This window comes from Cryptomeria japonica, chromosome 6 (genome assembly GCF_030272615.1).
Source record: "Cryptomeria japonica chromosome 6, Sugi_1.0, whole genome shotgun sequence".
Classification (NCBI taxonomy): domain Eukaryota; kingdom Viridiplantae; phylum Streptophyta; class Pinopsida; order Cupressales; family Cupressaceae; genus Cryptomeria; species Cryptomeria japonica.
In genome coordinates this window covers 199,728,097-199,751,101 of record NC_081410.1, presented here as the reverse complement: position 1 = coordinate 199,751,101, position 23,005 = coordinate 199,728,097, and the positions used below count along the sequence as shown (strand labels likewise).

At 34.5% G+C, this 23,005-nt stretch overlaps 1 long non-coding RNA gene across 3 annotated transcripts in view; it reads left to right on the top strand.

Moving 5' to 3' along the window:
- Positions 1-1,155: 1,155 nt before the first annotated feature.
- The window catches only part of LOC131063507 (uncharacterized), a 44,244-nt gene continuing 22,394 nt past the window's right edge, over positions 1,156-23,005 (top strand). The window contains exons 1-3 of one of the 3 annotated variants that reach the window (XR_009111080.2): positions 1,185-1,717; positions 1,896-1,999; positions 10,317-10,511. This is a non-coding gene — a long non-coding RNA (uncharacterized LOC131063507). Of the gene's footprint in view, positions 1,718-1,895; positions 2,065-10,316; positions 10,512-23,005 lie in introns of those variants that run through there. The other 2 variants (XR_009111079.2, XR_009111081.2) reach the window with 2 other exon arrangements.

The following is a 23,005-nucleotide window of genomic DNA, read 5'->3' as shown; positions in this document are numbered from 1 at the left end:
TTATCCTTTAAAATGAAAGAAATTAAAAAATATAGTACAACTAATTATAAAAAATAAGAAAATATAATAGTTTTATGAAGGGGAACATAAAACATAAAACTTCCAAGCTCTCCCTTTCTCTGTGAAGGGACACACAAAACAATAGTGATTCTCATGCAAGGTATCAATTCTAAGTGAGAAGCTAGCTCAAGATGATAATATTCCTCCAAGCTTCCATGCCTCCAACCTCCAATAATTCTCTTTGTTGAACTTTATCCATTTTATATCTCATTAGATTCTCTTATAGTACAAGCATGTGAGCTTCAAATCTCTTTGTCAAACATAATGTGAACGGCTTGAAGAATATACATATTTAGTGACATAATAACACATTATCAAATTTGAAGGTGTCAATTTCTACCAACAATGCACCTTTTACAATGTCACATAAACATAGTAAAATCCATTTAGCACCTTATTTTGATTTATTAAACACATTAACATTATCACTCCAAAGCATATAATTTCAATTTTAGCAAAACTTCCCTTTACTATTTCCTCAAAAATCTTATATGAAAATTTAAGTTCAAAGTTATATTGTGATTTTTCTTCTTATCAATCAAATCAAATAATTAATAATTATAAGGATCTTTGTATGTATACCACCCTCATGAATCGAGACACTCTACAAGAAAAAGTATCAACCCAACTGAAACTCAAACCAACTACAAATCAAGACTTATTCCACAATCCATAGAACTCTCCTTTCTTGGTGGATTGAGAAACTCAATTACCCATAAATACACACATGAAAGTTTATGATTTGAGACATAATCAACTATCCATAAATCATGAAACTACCCAGATCCTCTCTGCTTCATGAAGAGACAAATAAAACACTAGTGCTTCTCATGCAACGATCCTATCTAGTGAGTAGTTGACCCAAGATGATAATATTCCTCCAAACTTCAATGCCTCCAACCTCCAATAAATTTCTTACCTTAACAATATCAAATATGAATCGAAAAATACTCGTAACACCTTATTTTGAATTATAAAACACATTAACCTTATCCTTTTGCTATTTCTTTTAAAAAAAAAGTTCTTATATAAAATTCTACCTTTGAGTTGTATTGTGATTTTTCCTCTTATCAATCATATAAAATAAGAATCAAACCAACCCTTATATTTTGATATAAAATCACTTGAATCAGCTTTAACGTTATTGCTTTATTAACGTTGCAGCTTGGAGCAGGACCGTTGGAGCCTAATGCCAGCTACACTAGCTGTTGGGAGATTCATACAATGATCTTACAGGAAGGATTCATACAAATAGCTAACCTCAGAGGGCATTTCAAGCCTCCAACTGAAGGAAAAAGAATGCGAGAATAAAATGAGGGCAAGAGAGGGAATAGGATTTGCATTGGGGTGTTGTGTCAGAGTGGAGTGTTAATGGATCTGCATTGTATTGTTGTGTCATTGGACAAAAGGATTCATACAGTGGTAATCTATACGGCCATTGGGAGATTCACACAATAATTTATACGGCCTTCAAATGAAGGAAAAAGAAGGGGCGAATAAAACCAGGGCAAGAGAGGGAACTGGCAGTGGGACTGGAATCTGTGTTTAATCTTGTTATTGGAGTGTTACATCATTCCAAAATATTTATCAGAAGGTGCTTACAGCTGATGGATGGCAACATGAAATGATTTATCTCTTTGAAAGATTTAGAAATAAGGTGTGTTAGAAGTTTGTTAGCTCTCTTTCCTTTATCTCAATTTGAGAAACATTTTCCATTCATGTAGTAAAAAGGGTTTGAAGTAAACTGTTTTCAGCCATAACTTTGTAGGTTTTTCTCCTTTCCATCCCCTGTATCCCTTTTGTTTGAATAACATGTTCAATGTTTTGATTTACAGTCCCAGCTGAAGATCCAAATATGCAATGAACTTCTTCATTCGTAAAGGCATTGTTCCTATAAAGGGCTTGACAGCGAGACAGTGAGCTGGTTGTGATTAATCACGTATGTTTCATGAGTTCAGACTTCTTCATTTTGAGAATTTAACTATTGTGTATGGCCTGTTTTTATTATGTGTTTTATTAGTTTAAATAGTTCTATTCTATTTAATGCTTTACTATGATGTAAAATCTTATTATATTATAAGTAGGGTTTTAAAGAACTCAAGGGTTTACATGATTAAATTGCTATTACTTTTATTTTTATTTTTTGAGTTGTATTTGATCCAAATGAGCTCACTTGTTTTGTGCTTCACTTATCCATCCATTGCCAGTGCTTTAATTTTTTAGGCTTGTCTCTCCCTTATGCCATTTTGCATTTTCTAGCCTTGCGAAGGGTTTCTCCTTTTCTACCATATTGACCTTCCTAATTGCTTTTGTCGATGGTGATATGGTCCATTTTCTATGTTCTCTTTTGGGCTTCTTTTAAAGGAGATAGCTATGATTCAATTATGGTCCATAAATAGAAGGGATATATCAGTGCTGGATATATAACTAATTAAAAGATAACATTTCATATTGAAAAAGGCCAGTGAAAATTGTCATACTTCACAGGTCCAAACATAATTACAGTTTGGACCAAAAATTGTTGCATATTCTTCACAAATGTTACAGTGTGTCCTGTTATCTTCATATGAAGATTTTTGTCAACCTTTAGTCCTTTCGGCTTGTATGCCCTGTTCTACTCCATACTCATTACTTGCTGTGTTTGATTGAGTGTTGTTTCATTTCTGGCAGCATAGTTGTGGCTGCTATTGTAGCCATTGTAATTGACTTTAATTGGGTTATGCAGAACAACATTTAATGTATAGCTCTTACCGTGACTGTTGTTGCAATTTTGTAAACTCTATTCAGCTCTATGCTGCTGTTATTTGTAAATTTTCTTGTGTATCTGCTATTATTAGTGAATATTTTTAAGCTTAAATCCTATGAAAAGACATACACTACAAAAACATAATCATAAGGATCAGTGTCTAGATTTTCTTGTGCATCCTTCAACTTCTCACCTGTCATACAATGCTTGTTTCCTCGAGATGCTTGTCTAGTCATCCAGTGAAGAAAATCTGGAAAGTTTTCCAAAGTCTAGGGAATTTAACTTTTCTAGTTACTCAAGTTTAGATAAATAATCCTCTTCAACTTTATATTGGAAGAGATAAACCCTGCAAATAAATTCCCATTATGATAAAGTAAAGTAACTGAAGTTTGACCCTGGAATTTACACTACTTGCATGCATTAGTTGTGTATCCTTCAGCTCGAGCCAGATTGTGTCTAACGCTTTGGCATTGCTTGACTCCCACTTGGTTGCTGATTCTACATGAAGAGGTTTCAGCCTAGTCCCATTAGCAATATTCTGTAGATCTGTTACCAAGAGCAGCATTTTCATCTTAATGTTCGACAGCTGAAGGTTTTCTCCATCAAACTTCTCCACCGTCTTGTTCTGTTCACCTTTCTGGCTAGCCATATCTGAAAAATTTGAATCTACAGTCCATGGCATGGCCCTCATAGTCTCTCTTTATTGTAAACTAAGCTCTAAAAACATATTTAAAATATGGCCTTGCATAAACTGGTGACAGGGAATGCAGCTCTTGGTAGATCTGCTACCAAGAGCAGCATTTTCATCTTAACCTTCCAAAGATGAAGGTTTTCTCTATCAAACTTGACCGCCATCTTGTCTTGTTCACCCATCTGGCTAGCCATTTCTGGAAAATTTGAATCTACAATCCATGGCATGGCCCTCACAGTCTCTCTTTATTGTAAACTAGGTTTTAAAAACATATTCAAAAAATGGCCCGGCATAAACAAATGAACAGATAAAATTTTTTATTTTTATTTGAAAGACTTGGTACTCACATAATAGAGGTATACAAAAATAGACTTCTCAAATCACACCATGGATTCAAGCTTTGTTGACTGAAACAACAGTGAACAAATTAGGGTTCATTGATCGAAAAGGGACTGAACAATTTATCACTAATTTAACACCTATTAACGGACTCTAGGCAATTTAGACTTCAGCCAGTTATTCCAACAAATGCTTCAAATATTTTTTTTTGTTGCCTTCACATATTGGATAGGGAAGGTCTTCTTTGTGATACTGTATTGTGGTCATCATATTGTGTAATTCAAACTTGTAAATCATTTTTGAATCATGTAAAGATTACCATATTGTTACCTAGCCATTGCAAAGATTAGAATTTGACCTATAAGAGGCCTATTGCAGTCTAGAGAGTGTTTGAGATGTTCATCTAGGAAATATGTTTGTTAAAATTTAAAAAGCATGTTCTATGGGTGTGAGATGTAGTTGGAATTTTAGATGGGACAGATGCAAAGCTCATAAACCTTAAAAAATTAAGATGGGACAGATGCAAAACTCATGCATACGTACACAGTCAAAAGGGCTTGCAAGTTACTCATGCAAAAAATTAGCACTTAATATTTCAGAAAAAACTCAAGTGTGCAACTCAGCATAAATTCACAATTTCTGTTTGAAAACTTGGCTATGCTTGGATAAGACTGTTCGAATGCTTCTTCATGGTTCTGTTGTAGAAGTGTAACTGCATTATGCAAAAAATTAGCACTTAATATTTCAGAAAAAACTCAAGTGTGCAACTCAGCATAAATTCACAATTTCTGTTTGAAAACTTGGCTACGCTTGGATAAGACTGTTCGAATGCTTCTTCATGGTTCTGTTGTAGAAGTGTAACTGCATTATGCAGAGGACCCTATAGATCTTCTTCCATGATCTGCAAATGCAGCATGATTGACAACTTCTCCATCTTCTTGCTCTGGAGATCCTCTTCCATGCTCTGCACCTCCCATTTTGATTAGAACATTTCAACATACAGTCAATGAAAATGCAAATTGCAAGCACCATCTTCTACACTACACATGCATGTGAACTTTTTTGCATAGACAGTGTGCAAGTTATTTGTGGGAAAGTAGTTTTGCTAATGGCATAGGTTTGTGATGCAGCTCAAAATTCAAGAGTCTTACCAGACTATTGAATTATGCAGCAACCGCAAAATAAAATTCAATTCAACTAATTTACACTGAAACACAAATTGCAATTGGAAGATTTTCAAAAATGTTTTATTGATAATTGCCAGTGAATCAATACAATTTTGCTGCAGGGATCCATCCTCTGTCAATAGCGTTTATAATGGCTCAAAATCAAATCTCACTCCTGTACATTACTCTGCAATTTCGTATCAGTTCTCTGTTAAATGTCCTCCGTGCCAAGGCTGGTGAATTATTTGACACTTTCTAAACTTATCTTTAGATGACTGTCACTTTGATTCATGATGACTCACCTTGGTTCTACAGTCTATAGATTGTCATTGTTTGTCTTTTACTTCTGCTATGATAGACCTTTTAGAGCCCTCTCTGCTGTCCTTCCCTTATCTCCTTGTATGCTGACTGCCCCTATGGTTGTAGGCATTTGTTTCACCGGCTTGTACATAGTTTATGGCTTATCATGATTTGAAAGGCTTTGAATATATTTTTATACCAATAATAGCACAGGATAAGTCTATCACTGTTTTTCTCATGGACTCTCACTTGTTCACAAGTAACCCTTCAAGCATATGTCATTACTGTTGACTGCTCATCTCCACCTTTTGTCATGCATAGAACACTGCCATTGAAGCATATCTCGTAAAATTGTATTGTGTTTGGCATATTTTTTCAAAATCTTCAACATTGTCCTCATTAGTAGACTACTATCCTTTTCAGTTTTCCTCGAGTTGGCAGCAACTAGCTGTTTATCAGGCCTGAAATCAGAGACATCTGTTGATTTTGAAATACCTTGTGACATTTTGCAAAGTCCAGACACTCTTTAGAAAAACTTGTCTTTGATAACTCCTACAAGGCCAGCAAATCAAGGAGTTGAAATTGATGCTTCCTTTTTACACTTGTTCTTCCTTGGATCATTAAACTCTTGATCTTGGTAGAGTCCTTCAAAACACTAATGAGAAACATTAACAACACCTCTGCCATCCTCATAGAGCTCTTGGTATTATTATAGATGCCTCCATCCTTAACGTTTCACATTCATTCAATACAACAGCAAATAAATTTTCTTCCATAAAAAAAAAATCAACTATTGTAGAGCAGGGTGATTTAGAGGGAGTTGGACCAAAGTCTGAGAATATCTCATCATAAACATTTAATATTCACCTCTATGAAGGCAATTATAGAACATATCAGGGTTTACTGGAATCTCAACAATTTGCCCCAAACCCTTCTCAAATTCTATGCAAGCTCCTTGATAATTGTCCCAGTACTCCTTTAGCATAAAATGGCTGTATTCCCTTGTGATTAGAGATTTCTAGTGTTTACAGTCCTTTTTCCTTTACTATAGTAGTTTACAGTCCTTTTTCCTTTACTATAGTAGTCTTCACAAAAGGAATTACTTTTTCACCTTCAAAAACACATTATTTTTGCCCTAGATAGGGTTGGGCTTCTCATACTTAATGATAATGTCCTCTTGCCATGCTCATTATTGAATATTCCTTCACATTACGTGAGCTAGGGTTGGGCTTCTCATACTTAATGATAATGTCCTCTTGCCATGCTCATTATTGAATATTCCTTCACATTAGGTGAGCTATCTTGCAATTTAACTGAATCCTTTCCTGCTAGATTATGAAATGTTTCAGCAATATCATTTTTAGGGTAAATTATTCTTGACCTAGGAAGAGGAATTATAAGATCATCAATTGTACTTCCTCAAAGGTAAATCATTAGCATCTACAATCATTGCTACACTGACACTTTAAAAGCCTCTTGGTTGTTCTTATTCTCCTTACAAAGATGAAATCACAAAAACTTTCCCCTATCCTCTGGCCATTCATCTGATCCCCTGCTGTCAAAAGCCTGGTCAAAATCTCCTGATAAACTTCCATCATACTTCCCTCATTTTGGATTTCTATCTTCTTTACTTCCTCCATGACGGTAGGCTTGCAAGAGGAGGAATGCGGCCACCTTTGAGCATATTTACCATTTCTGGAATGTGTGGAGTGATATTACAGAAATCTGTCACTGGAACTTCCACACATCCCTCTCATCTTCCCTCTTTTTTTCCACTTCTCCCCGTGCCTATTCTACCTTCCATTTGTAATATTTATTCCAGCACAACCTTGTCTTGATCTTTCATTTGTCTTGTACAATTATTCACTTTAAACCAAAATCACTCTTGAAATAAAAGACAACCGTTTAAACCAAAATCACTCTTCAAATGAAATGTGAGTCCTCTATGGACTTATAGTTCAATTTTACACGTAAGTAGGAACCCTGATTAGAGGTTGCATAATACTTCCAAACTCCAAGTGGTCCAGAGCCTCACAATATTCCCAATTGATATTACACAGTCCTCTGATAGAGTTTTACTACTGTACTTTTCTAAAGTAAGAGAGTCCACTGAACAGTCTACAATAGATTCTAATCCACTGTACAGTCTAGTCTATATCTGCACAGATATTTATGATCAAAATATGGTATGAAACTCAAGTAATTTGGGTAGAGAGTAATTAATTTGAGAAAATCAAGAAATGCTTCTAAACGTACCAAATACCAAGAGGGAACTGTTTACCAAACATCCATTTATACGATCAAGAACAATTTCCCTGCCCTCTTACCACGTACATCAATGATATTAAAACTCCGTAGAACTTAAGCTTTCACACGTTTTAACATCATAGAAGACTTTAACAGTCTAGTGATCCTGTCCAATGGTACAGCCAAGATGAAAATATACACTTTGCATTGCCTTAGCCTTAACCACCAATCATACCATCCAATACTATTGGATCATCCAATACTCAGTCCATCAGAGACTAGGACTGTCACAACTGCACATTTGAGTATATTGAAGACAGGACGGCTAGGTATATACTTGAAGTACATTTAACTTTTGAATAGAAGAGAAAAGCCAAGACCGTCTCAAAAAAAAAGCCACAGTCCTAAAAGATACTTTCCTCCTAACCTGCCCTGAAAACAAGTTTTGGGTGATGCAGAATGAATTTTCCCAGGGATATCAATTAGGCATTTGCAAGTATACTGATATATGGAATATGCAAATTATAACTGAATGGGATTGTGTTGAAAAAATACTCACATAAGCATTAGCAAAGGCATCAATAAATAAAGTATCACAAAGAAGACCTTCAGTATCCAATACATCTTCAGTTACCTTCATATATCGGATACTGAAGGTCTTCTTTGTGATATTGTATTGTGGTCATCATATTGTGTAATTCAAACATGTAAATCAGTTTTGATTCATGTTGATTACCATATTGGATACTGAAGGTCTTCTTTGTGATACTGTATTGTGGTCACCATATTGTGTAATTCAAACATGTAAATCAGCTTTGAATCATGTAAAGATTATCATATTGTTCCCTAGCCATTGTAAAGGTTAGAATTTGACCTATAAGAGGCCTATTGCAGTCTAGTAAGTATTTGAGATGTGCACCTAGGAAATATGTTTGTTTGAGAGCATGTTCTATGGGTGTAAGATGTAGTTGGAATTTTAGATGGGATAGATGCAAAACTCAGGCGTACTTGCAAAGTCAGAAGGGCTTGCAAGTTACTCATGCAAGAAATCGGCTTACAATTTCTGTTTGAAAACTTGGCTGCGCTTGGATAGTACTGCTCAAATGCTTCTTCATGGTTCTGTTGGGGAAGTGTAACTCCATTATGCAGAGGACCCTTTAGATCCTCTTCCATGATCTGCAACTCCAGCATGATTGAGACCTTCTCCATCTCCTTGCTCTGTAGATCCTCTGCCATGCTCTGCACCTCCCATTTTGATTAGCACATTACAACACACAGTCAGTGAAATAAAATACATATTGCAGACACCATCCTCTACACAAGCATGGGAAATTTTTTGCATAGACAGTGTGCAAGTTATTTGTGAGAAAGTAGTTGTGCTAATGGCATAGGTTTGACTAGTTAATGCAGACAAGGTCCAGGTATCTCATCAGACCTCCGAACCAAGCAGCCAACAACACTAATGTTTGTTCATTAACACAAAGAACCACACATGAAAGGATATCATTATCTTATAAAATCAAATACAATTGATGATCCATATTTATACCACACTAATGAAAACATAAACATTGCAAGTAAATTTAGTTTTTATTCCTTCTCTTGAAAAGTATTTGTCATGGCAGAGGCTATACTCTGTTCCAGCTAATTATTTCATCTTCCAGCTACTGCACCCACCCCTTCTCTTAATCTCTTCCTCTTCATAGTGCTCTATTCTCCAGTGCATCTTCTGCAACTTTTAAAACTCTCAATGTGTCTTAATTTTGGGCCTCTCTTCGTTTGCCCAAACTATTCTTCTTCAGCGCAACACTTGCTTGTGCTTTATTTTCGTTTTTTAATTATCTTCAATTCCTTTTGGGTCTGCTCTAAACTCTGCATATCTTTTTCAAATTCAACGCCATACTCTGCAATGCATATTACTCTGTTTTTGTTACTCCTGCGCATTCATCCCACTTTGTCAGGCATTCCTAGTATACCCATATCGTGACTGTATAATATCAATTAGACATTTGCAAAGTATGCTCATAACCCCTGCATCACTAGTATATACTCATATCGTGACTGTATGATATCAATTAGACATTTGCGAAGTATGCTGATATCAGTATTCAGTATCCAGTATCCAGTATCCAATACATTAGCAAAGGCATTCTCAATACATTATCACAAAGAAGACCCAATACAGTATTCAGTATCCAATACATCTTCAAATATATTTCACTTACTTTATAATATTTGATGCCTTCATACCCTCATAGTTGATGGTCAAACAATTTGTTGCCATCTATTTTTATTTCTCCAAGTTAAGAGAAACTTCATAATATTTTTAAATGAATATTATTTTTGAAGTGTCTATATTAGGTTGGGATCTAAGTGAAATTTTCAATAAGAATGATTTATTTGAATTATATGAAGTGAAAATTAACTCTTTTGAAGTTTTATCACTGTTAATTTATGTTCATCTTCTGCAACATACTAATAAGAAATTCTAGAGTTTTATTGGAGTTAGAGTGAAATTTTCAATGTATGATTTTATTTAAATTATATAAGTAAAAATTTACCCTTTGGAAGTTTTTCATCTTTTAAACATACATTTGTCTTATACAACATTTAAAGAAAATCGAGTTTGCACTAGTGAGAAATTTTAGAGAGTTATCTTGGTTTCGAAAATTGACACAATCCGCAGAATTCTACTTGAATTGTCTTAAGTAAAGTTTAGACTTGAGAAGGTTTCCATCCCTTAATTTATATTTGTTTTGCATGACAGTGATAGTGTAAAAAAAGGTCTGAACATAGAGAATCCATGAGAACATGAACATGAAGATTTCAAAGAAGGGATCAACTTGTGGTATTGTTTAATTGTGAAATGGAAGTATGTAAGATTCATTTTAAATTGATTACTTTTATGTATTGTAAACATTTCTCAACAATTATAATTAATAAAGATGCACCATTTTTTTTAGGAGGGGTAGAAATATCCCTCCAAAAACTCTCAAAGATGGCCATGGACATCTTTGAGAGTCTCTCTTGTTTCTCTACTACCATTATTTTGTTTTTTTGTTTTTGTTTTGTTTATAATAAGTTGATATAAAATATTATTGTTGTAATTTATTTTAATGATAATAAGTTTTATGTTAACTAAACACGTGTTAAAAGAATACAAATTAATTGTTAATTTCCAATTAAAATTATTTTAACATTAAATGCCCACCAAATTTGGCACTAATTGTATTTCACAATTAATTCATATATCTTTAATTTTCAATCAAAATTAAATTAATTAGGTCACAGCCATTTGAAAAATTATAAAATTTTATAATTGCTAATCAGTTCTCATTGATGGTGATCATATAAGTTTAAGTTTATACAAGTGAATAGCTAGGAAAATAAATGACAAAAAGACAAAAATACGTAATTTAATTTGATGTGTTCTTGTAAAATATGATTGTAATTTAGCTCTTTTATATGAATATTGCATTTTGAAGTATGTTTTGAGAAATTATACATTAGTATGATTGATTACATTATGTATGTAAACTTTATTGACATATCATAGGTTAGAAATAGAAATACTCTATTCTTTCAATTATTGTAAGTTAACCAATTTAAATAATCTATTTTATTATAAATATAAAGTATTTATTTATTGTATTTAAATTTTGTAATGTGTTATCTATTTGTTATCTATTTGAGCTGAATATTATGTGTTATCTATTGCATGGTGTATCTAATGACCTTGTGCACTTTAGGGTTGGTGTTGCATCAAGTGTGAATTGAACTTATATAAGTGTGCTTAGAGTGTTTGTGTGCATTGTATTGATAATATATATGTCATTAAGTTGTATACATGTGATTGATTTATACGAAACATAAACTGTTCTAGTTCATATTATGGTTGAATGTTATGTATGTCATTGAGTTGTGTGCATGTGATTGATTTGTATTCCATATACACCATGAAAATTCAATTTATACGTGATATAATCATAACATAAATTTAATATAAACAAAAATATGTATACAAGTCAATTGCATAAATATTAATTTTATTGTGTGGTTAATTTGTATGTGCATAATGTTTTTATGTTTGTCTTGTATCAAGTGTGTACATAGAGCTACTTTTTATTAAGGTTTAATTTGAATGGTGACCTAATGTGAATTAGGCTTTGACATTTATGTAAGTGAATTGTATACATTTTCTTGTTTATACAAAATTTATGTTATGATTACATTACATATAAATTGAATTTGTATGGTATTTGTTGTGTGCTTGTGTGCATTGGGGTTGAGTGGTATTTATATCAATGAGTTGGATGTGATTGATTTGTATTCCATATACACCATACAAATTCAAATTGAACATGTGATATAATCATAATGTGAATTGATATTTATACAAACATAAATATCAATTCATATCAGAGATTACTTTAGTGGTGAATTTTTCACATCGGCCATGTCGGAAATGGCGAATATTTTGTACCATCTGGGGGTGGCCATGTCGCCAGAACATTATCAATTTCTGTCAAAGTCACGACTCGATCGCTATATGTTTTATCCAATTAAATGTTTTTATGTGATGATTTCACCAATACAATATATGGTGGACACGGTAAATTTAATTGTTTCGCCTATAGGCATGTGAAGATTTGTTAGCTAGGGGGACCCAATTCGCCTGACATCTTGCCGATGCGTGTCTCCATTCACCCCAACTTTCGCCAACTATATTGTATTCGCCTATTATTTGGACGACCTATAATCACCTCGAAAATTACATAAGTCGTGTTATAGTTATGCGGAATTCGCCAAATATTTGTATACCATATAAAATTCCCGCGGAATTTGCCATATAAGGATTGGTATAAATACATGCAAAGATCAGATCTATCTCAACACAATTTGGTGGGTTGTAGGCTCTGAATTTTGATCAATAACAAAGTTTCAGACCAAGGAAAATCATTGTTGTTGACTGTAGTGGTGACTGCTAGTGACCTAAAACCTAAAGGTGAGCGATCATATTTTTGAAGTGGTATATTATACATTATAGTCTATTATTGCTTCTTCAACAAATTGATATTTTTTTAGCAGCTTTTATTTCGTTGGAGATGTCGAACAAGAAAAGGGGTAGGAAACCTGAATGTGGGGAAGGCCAGGAGAGGCCAACAAAAAGCAGAACATTGTCTTCGTACTTTGGCATTGGAAAAGATTGTGGTACTGGTGAAAATTAGGAAGGTACATCATCACAAGTACAAATACAAAATTTGCCACCTGCATTGCATGTTAAAGACGATAGCGAACTTGATATCTCAGATTAGGATGATCTTGAAGAAGATTATCTGACAGATACCCAAGTTAGTCGGAATGATATAATCGACTTGGGTGATAATGCCATTGATGATAATGCAAGGAAGGGGAAAAGAAAAGCCATATCAAAAAAGGGTGAACCACAATCAAAAAAGGATTGAGAGTGGGATATGTCAGTGAGGAATTTTCAAATTAATTGGGCATCAAAGTATCCATTCATTGAACTAGTGGAGAATCTATTTGAAGGCGAGCCTCCAATAGAATGTAGGTGTAAGATTTGCACTTGGAAACATAACAAGGAAATTAGGTTGCAGCTAAAATTTGACACCATAGAAAAGCATATGGGTAAAGTTTATGAAAAACAAATGATAGACGGGGTTGAAAAATCAATGATAAGATGGAAAACAAAGGATGAATGTAAGCATGTGAGGAATGCCGAAGAGTATTATTTTCATGAGAAATTATAGATGCAGCCTGTTGAAGTTAAAGGTTCTATTGAAGCCGTTTTTTGGAAAAGCAATGCAAATAGAACATCTGGGAAAAGCTGTTCAGTTAAGCATTGTTTTTCATATTTTGAGCCGAGGGCATGCTATGACAGATTTCCCATCAATTAGTGGTTTATTACACTTTTAGAAAGTTCCTAACTATCCTAATAGACACTGGTCAATAAACAGTGGATGGGAATGGGCAAGTTGTCTTGCTGAGGTTGAAAAAGATGTACATGAAAAAATAAGAGAAACTTAATTGCATTTTCTTTAGACGAAGTTACGTCAGTAGACAATACTTCATGGGTATGCATGTATGTTTATAGTGTAGAGAATCATACTCGCCAACCTCATCTACTATCTCTTGCTAAAATGAAGGAGAGTGCGACATCGAAAAATCTATTTCAACTAGTAAAGAGAAGTTTAATTGAATATGGAGGTATGGATGACATGACGGTAGCCAAAAAATTGGTTTGTGTTGGAGCAGATGGAGCTTCAGTAATGTGGTCTTTGTACAAAGATTGAAACTTCATTTGCACCGTACATTATTGCAATTCATTGCATGGCTCACAAAATGAATCTAGCTTTTGAAATTGTGAGCAAGTTTGCTTCGGTTAAAAAAATTAAAATTTTAATCAGAGAGCTCTACTCACACTTTTGTTGAAGTTCCAAGCGATTTATGGAATTTCAACACTTTGTTGATGGATTAACTGACAGGAACAAGCTTCTCAAGGATAATGATACCAGATGGATCTCTTTGAATGGTCCAGCACATCGAGTGTTTTCAGAATATCCATCCTTGATTGGACTATTTCACACAACTCGCGACGAATCAGATCAACCGAAATTTCTTGAACTTCTTGGCAAGGTAAGTAATTTAGAGACACTCTTAACTTTAGCAGCTCTTCTGCCTATGCTAGAGGAAATGAGGAATATTATGAAGGCTACCCAAAAAAGCTCTGTATATTGCTGAATATGCTACCCTGCGTAAGATGACATGCATGACCCTCGACAATCTCTATCGAAATCAATCAACACTATCTGATGAAAAATTTGTTAAGTGGCAAACACTCACAGGTTTGAACAATCCTGATAACTTTTTACAAATCGATGCAGACGGGGAGGTATGTGCCAATGTATGGGGAGTTGAGATACCAATGCACTTCTATGCCACGGTTGACCCTGAGGAACCAGGAAAGCGCCCCAGGAAGAAACTAGCAAGAGTTACAAAGGAAGATTTCGACAAGATTGTTGAGACTGTAACTACTTTTGTGAAAAAAATTGCATATGATCTTTCTTCACAAATTAGAAGCAGATTCCCTCCTGACAACCTACTCGAAGCCATGTCTATTGTGTTTCCTCATTATTGGAGCCTCAACAATGCATCTAATTTTCGAAGTAAGCTACTGACTTTGGTAAAACAATTTTGCATATCCAGAGAATTTAATGGAGCAACTATAAATGGAATATTAGACGAAACTCATCTTCAAGAGCAATCATCTCGTTTTGCATACACTATGAAAGAACAATATGCCAAAATGGAGAACCCCTGCGAAGAGGGATTAGTAACAAGGCTTTGGAAATATATAGCTAAGAACACATCCTTGCGTGATTCAATGCCAGAATATGTAAAGCTTGTTGATTTATGTCTTACCATGATATTGGGTTCGGTGGAAGATGAGAGTGTTTTCAGTGCTGTGGGGTTCCTAAAATCAAAGCTAAGAAACAAACTAGACAAAAATTTGGAAAATTGCTTGAGGCTCTATACATCTAGGTATGATGTCCACACTTTTCTTTACGATAGGGCACTGCAAATCTGGAGGTCCAAATGTGAAAGAAGAGGTTTGGGCAACACTTCAAACCAAAGTGTCAGTGGGACTACTGGTAGCATTGAGATGCAGTTCGGTGAAGATATGCAGGCTTAGATTCAGAGTGAAGAAACCACAGACGAGAATGAAGAAAACACTGAATTTGATGAAGATGAATGGCAACTGTAAGAGATTGGTATTTATTAATTTTATTATTGTATCTCATCATTCATATTACAAAAGCATATTACTTTTTGCAATTAGAAATTAATATTGATTTGTAATTGTATTTTTCAACTTTCTATTTTTCAGATTTAAAATAGCATAATAAAAAAAAAACCATAATGTGTTTATTGATATAGAGATGTTTATTGTTTATTTATACATGTTTGAGTCTCAAATCTGTGTGATACATTTAAGAACCATATGATACAATTCATTCAATAGTAATACACCAATCTGTGTGATTCTCCATGCCATTTGCAAAAGTGAATACAAAGTTTCAGAACCTTTTGCAAAATTGCAAATGACCTTGAATTTCCTTTTATAGAAATAAGGGAGCAACAACAGCTTCAGGCCGAATTGCAAGTTTGCAACATGTGAACATTGAATATCAAAATCACAAACTCAGCACATATTTATATGGCCATATTCAAAAAATAGAGTTCAAAATTAAATATTGATTCACGCCATGACAAATTAAACATAGATAGTAGCAGTGCCTAAAACCTACTAATCAGAAATAGAGAAATGCATAAATGTTAAAGCAAGGGAGAATTTGAGAATACAAATTTATTGGCTGAAGTTTTGCACTGTGCATCATAGATTCATAGGCTAGATTAGCAAAATAGCAATAGCGAGTGCTGTTTTTTTCTTATTCATAAAATAGATTCATAGGCTGGATTAACAAAATAGTAATAGCGAGTGCATCATAGATTCATAGGCTGGATTAGCAAAATAGCAATCAGAAAAAGCATAAAACCTTGAAATTAAGAATAAAAGAAGAAAATTGTGCAATACATACTATGATTCTTAAGAATTCTGTGCCAGTTTTTGTAGGGTGCTCCACTTTTCGTTTGATGGAAGGTCAATATTCTGTAAACTATGGAAAGTCAACTCCAACTTCGTCAACATTTCATATTTAGAAGATTTACTTGACATCACTATTTCATCCAATATCGAATTTAGAGTTGTAAATGGTTGGATGAATTCCAGAAAGCTTTTGGGAGTTGTGTCCTTTGGTAGCAAGTCTAAATCAGACTTCGTTTTTATCTCCATGTTTTTTTTGTAAGCTTCTTCTCCAATGAATTTATTTGATGTGTCAACAGGCTTAGGCAAATCAAATTTAATCAAATTATTTTTCTTTTCTTGCAGCTTCACTATCTTTTTTCCACAACTGTTCATAACTTTTGATGTTTCCCTTAGCTTCTGGCATTTTTGAAAGATAGATGTCTTAACTGTGGCATCAATGCGGCTCTTAATTCCCTTGGATGCCAAGTAGCTGTCACTGGAATTGTAGACTACTTTCAGAATCTTTTTTGCCATTTCCTCTTTTGAATAAACATGTGTGCTCTTCTCATAGTGCCTTTTGATTTTAAAAAAAAATTGTCTCATACTTTCAGTCAATTGAAACCATTCACGCAACTTCTCACTTTTCTGCATTATTTGCCACCAAATGTTTTCTTGTATATACTTTGTTGTATTTTTCATATTATCTTTCAATCTATCCTCCAAAGTTTTTATTTTATCATTTGCATTGTGCAGGTTTTCTTTCATTTGTGCACATTTTTTGTTTCTTCCTCTACTTCCTCTTGCAAATGTTTTTCTTTTTCCTTCCCATGATCCAATAGGTCTTGTAATTTTCTCATTTCAGCGGCAGCAGACTCATAACTTTTGTATAATTTTTGAAAACTGGCTTTTTCCTCAATAATTTTTTTACTGCTTTTAGCCAGTTTTTCTGTCAGGTCCTTCAATTCTGCACCCTTCTTCTCCTGCTCTGCAATTTCTATTGCAGAGCTTGAATTTTTTATTCTTCTCCAGGTCTGCCTGTAACTTTTCTATTTGTTTCTCCAATTTATTTTTCTTTCTCCACCTTCAGTAGTGAAGTGTAGACCACTTCGTTAGTCCTTTTTGACACACTAATTTTGTCCACATTATGTATTTTGGAAAAATCCATTTGGAGGGTGCTAACTTGAAATTGAGAGGGATCTATTTGACTGTGTAGTGGATTTTTATCTTTAGATGGGCCTGGGGGCATAACAACCATGAACTCCATCATATCTTTCTGTGGGTCATATGTTGGAAATACCATGTTCCTTGCAGGCTGTTTGTTTACAACTTCAGACACGGAATTCCTATGAAATGCTTTCTTTTTTTCTTTATTTGCTTTTGTTGTGTGTTCATATTTTTCATAGTAATCACGAAATTGAAAATCTGGGCTTGTTGAAGCAATTGAATGTTTGAAAGGTGACATAGGAATACCATAGGCTCAAGTTCCACTTATTCCTGTGGTTTTAACTAATGCTTGACCAGGATTACCAACAACAATTCCTGATGCTGTCCCACTTCCACTGACACTTTCATGTGTAGTTTTCATAGTCTTTTGATGTGTGTGATCTGAAGCTGCAAATGATTGACTTGCAGTGTTAGTGGCACTTGATATAGGATTCTCAATAGTATGAGATTGAGTATCTACCTCTAGTGGCCTCTTGCGAGAGATATTTTGTTGTTGCCTTTGTCCAACACGAAGACAACTAGTATCAGTAGTAGTACCCATGCCAACCCCACCAATCACAGCGACACTTGACTGAACAATAATAGGAATACTTTCCCCAGATTCCCCACCAGTTGCAGTGGCACTTGATTCACCAGCAATGGGAATACCATGATGTGGTGGTGGTTGTGGATTTGAACCTGAAACAAATGTAGGTGGACCCTGAGGGTAATGAGTAGTACCTATCCATGATGAATCTGAAGAATCAAGTCCAATGACTGGTTTATAAGGACCTTTTGATTTTGACTGTGATGGAAGTTGTACCTGAAGTGGATACCAAATGCCCTCTCCTCTAGGACCTAGACCACCACCTTCAAAACCCATTTTTTCCACAAGGTTTGTCCCTTCGCTATATTTTATTTTCATGGACTCACCGACTCCACCTAATATTTTCGAGACTGTAGTAGTTGTTGGAGGGGGCTCAACGACAACCTCATGCTCATCATCATCACCTTCAGTCTCGCCATGCTCCATATCCCACAATTTGCTAAACTTTGCATCCTCGTCGATGCTCTCAAATTCTGCACTTGTCTTTGGTTCACCGAGATTCCTCCTCATAGTCCAAAAATCATTTATTTTGGTTTGAGTGAAATAATTCTCTTTACATTCGTGCAGAATTGATTTGGGAATAGATTTGTTAGATGGATTAGCAGATTTTAAGTAGAAATTATAGGACCTCCTATTTTGGATGCCTTGGCCCTCCTCTGTTGTCCTCTCTGTGTGCATTTGCAATGCCATGATTTGTCATGAAATTTCTTCTGTTGAAATGTTTTTGTCAGTTGCAATTTTCTCCATCTCTTTTTTAACCTCATCCTAGGAGTCCATGTTTCTAAGCTTTTCTAGCAATGGTTTACTTTCATGTTGATATAATGCTGAAGAGTTCCCATTTTTTCTTAAGCCTTGCTTGAACTACACCGATTGGATCATACTGCCAGAGACCCTCATCACCAAAGTTAAAAACTGTCAAAAAATAATGTGCCACATTGAATGCTTTTCTCTCAAATGTGAACCCTCCACATGAGAAAGGCAAGGAAGGAAATATGCTCTTCTTTTGCTGACCATGGAAGTGCCTATCTGTGTTCTCCAATTGCCATACATACTCTAATGCAAATACCCTGTTTGTCACATGTATTGAAAGTCTGTATGGTTTTACTGTCGATCCATAAAACTTTAACACAGTGAATTCTTCCATGAAGAACCAATCAGCCAATTCTATTTGACTTCCGAGTTAAATGCAATCTCTACAAGACATAGGCAGCCTAGGCATTGGAGTGCTTGTAATTTCATTATACATTGGTGCCAAAAAGAAGTCTACAAAATGGTTGTAGTTCTTTCTGTTATCATGCATCTTTATCTTTGGGGTCCAATCATATATTGGACACTCTATTCTCTTCCCAGTCTTCTCATCAATCTTATAGCTCACAATTTGAAGCTTGTTGGTCTCGAATATTGCACAATACTTGGATAGGAGGAGATAGCACAAGTAGGATGAGAACCTAAATGTCTTACAAGAACCTTTTTTGATCATCAGTAATTGTTTTTGCATAGATTTTACAATGTGCTCAATAAAATTATATCTTACTGGCTGACCTGCACAATGGATATTATAAATTATTTCAAGAAGGCTTGCACCCACTTCCCTATCAATTTCCAATCCCAGGCAAAACGATAGCAAGGAAATAGTATCCCTAACCCATGGAACAAAAATGTTAGAATCATAAGGAGGCTTATGATTCTGATCCAACACAATATCAGTACCAATATTTATTAGAGCTTTGATAAATGAATCTCTACGATTTGGATCGAGACTTTCATAATTCCCTGCCAGCTTTTCAAGGTCAATTTGGACGTTTGAGTTTTGGGCTTCAAATCCTAGGTTCAACAAACGAGCAAATTCTCCCTCGTTTATGGATAGAATTTCCTCTTTTGTATTTTTATTGACAATTGCTTTATTATCTTCATCATAATTTTCGGTGCAAACCATGACAAAATCAGTGCAAGGGAATACTTTAGGTAACACCATGCTTCCCAATCCAACATCCCACGATGCGATTTTATTTGTTTTTTGTTTTAACATTGGGTTGAAAACAATAAATTTTGCATTGGATGCATCTGCCACCTTACTAGACAATGTATATCTAATATCTATGATACGCTTTTCACCATGGATACCAGGGTCATAAATATCATGGTATTCATCAGTGAAACCTGGTGTTTTAACCAGTTTGGTTAGGTGCATTTTGTTTTTCACTGGCTTCTTGTTGAACTACCGCTTCCCATTTTCCCCATTACTATTATTGTTAATAATTTAAAATAATGCTAGATAAAAACTTGAAAATGCTAACTCTCAAATTGGACCACGAGATTACCAAAAGCAAAAAAGACAGGATGTAGGTGTTCTAGATTTTACCCAGAAATTGGAATTTCTAGTTCACTAGATTGGCGCAAACAGTCTCTGTTGCAAGTTGCATTCCTCAATCTAGTAGATGTTTCTGAATCTCTCTCGATTTACAGGTTTGTCCAAGAAATGAAAGATGATTATGATTTACAAGTCTCTTATTTTGAAAACTCTGAAAAGTAGAAAAGTAAAATCTAAAGGGCAAAATATCTAGAATCATGTTGTAATTTTATTAATTACTATTGATAACTATTCAATGTTGGAGGAAAAAACATTCATTACTTCAGTATAAATTTCGAGGACATTAAGAATCATGTTATAATTTTATTAATTATTATTAATAACTATTCGAAGTCGAAGGACAAAACATTCACTACTTCAGTATAAATTCTGAGAACATTAAATGTAATACGTTCAATTCTAGGCGAAGTTCTCCCAAATGTGTTCACTTCCCACATTCGGGTCGAAATCCACCCTAGCCGTTGATCTATGTTCATCCAATGGTCGATGGTATCTATTTTAAGATGAAGTGAGTCACACGACTTTTGCCATTTTTCTGGCACGTCACCATACTCATGTTACTTTTCGGGTCTATTTTTAAAGTCTAATCATTTTAAAATTCCGCCCGAAAAAGAGATTTATAGTCTATAGACTATAAACTTAATTTTATTTAATTAAATTTAAAATGTTCAATTCTGGGCAATAGTTTGAGATAACTATTAAATATAATGTTAATATTATTTGTAAAAATTTGAAATTCAAAAATAGTATAAAACATGAAACTTAGTTTCTAGAATAAAACAAATAACTAAATATAAATATAAATTTTGATATTCAATTTGAAAGGTAAAAGTTTAATATTAAAAAAAAAATAAAATTAAATCTAAAATCTAAAATATTAATTTAAAGTTTAAAAAAATTCTTTGAAAATATGTTTACGATATATAATTTTAAAAAATAGTTTAAAAATATATATAAAAGTTTAACATAAATTTAGTGTATTAATTTAAAAAAATGTGCAACTGCAGTCCTCAACTTGTTAAAGCAAGCAAATTTGGAAAGTACAAATGCCAAGGTGGCGATTAATTGTTGCAGAAGGAGTTGCATGCGGCATGTTGCATGAACAGAGGAAGGGGAGGATGGCATTAAATCTTTTTCCCAATCTCATGACATTAATGTCTTATTGTGCACGTTCATTACCCTACCTATAAGACGAAGGCATATTTTTTTACTTTTTGATTTGTGTACCACTTTTTGCTTTGAAGTAGCTGCAGAACAAATTTGTAGTTCGTAGAATGGTACCTTTTGTAAGACATTTTTTGTAGGAAGTGATTTTGAAATTGCAGGTGACAATGGAGGCCAGTTTCACACTTCGAACAGACAAGAAGTTGGTGCCCGCCCTTTTTGGGCAAAGTATCTGATAAACGAATGCAAGGATTGTTCAGGTTTAAGGAGGAGAAGTTGTGGGTGGCAGCTTGACTAATGCTTGCGGAGAAGGTGGCACTTATCAGTCACCGGTATCGAACTAACATGGAGGTTTACTCTCTGATTATGGCGTGGGCCTGTGAATTCGAATCAGAGGTGGAAAAGGTAAAACTCACATTGGTCAAATTGATTGATGAGGAGTTTTTGATTAACTTGGATTCAATCTTGGAGTGGGTGGTGCTGGGAGTTGGCATTCGAATTAAGGAAGGGGACGACCAAGAGGAATTGCTTCCTTTTATTCGTGGCCTAGAGGATGAAATCAAATACCAGTGCCATGAACAAGCTCGAGTGGGGTGGGAAGCGATGAAACTCTTTGTGAAATTAACGAGGGTGGATGAAGTCCTGAAGGCTTTGCATGTGGTGGCAAAGATGGAGGTTGGTAGGGCATTGAGAGATAGGGTTGAAGAAGGAAGGGCCATACAGCTATTGGCAAGCTTGGAGGGCTACCCTAACTTCGGGTGCCTAAACTGCATTCCAAAAATGAAAGCTGAAGCAGAAAAAGGGAAAGCCAAAGCATCGACCTCCGAGGAGGGAAGGGACTAGGAGGAGGCGACCCAGGGGCATAGTGAGACTGAGTGAGCGGCTTATCGACAATGAACAAGTTTTTTTGTCTGCTTGCTATAAGTTGTGGGCAAATTTTGTGTCTTGAAACTTTTGAATTAATAGAATGAAAAAACCTTTACTGATAAACTTTTGTATCTTGATACTTTTGAAATTTTGTATTTTGAATGACTATATAGTATATATTTATAAAATTATAATCAACCATAATCAATGTACAAATAATTAATGGAACGAATTTTTTTTTAATTTTTTTTATAGCATTACATAAAAAAGATCACGGTATTAAATTTATTTCCATTGTTTAACAAATAATTGAAATAACGTAGCTCATATACAAAAAGCATTTGAAAGAAATTAATTAATAAAAATAAAATAGAATTATAGAAAACATTTTTATATCCATAAGACTGTAGGAGGCAAACTGAAACAAACTAGAATTTGAAAAATTATCATTAATATTTATGCTTTTGAAATTTACAATTTTTTCGTCAGAGACTTGAGTCCCCCCAAAACTTAAAAGCCAAAATGAGTGAGCCACTAGCACTCAGCCTGTTAGGGTTCAAGGACATAGGAAAAAAAAACTACAGGGGGGCGGGGCTAGGGCACAGGTAGTGGAATTGTTTACAATTTTGCCCTAAG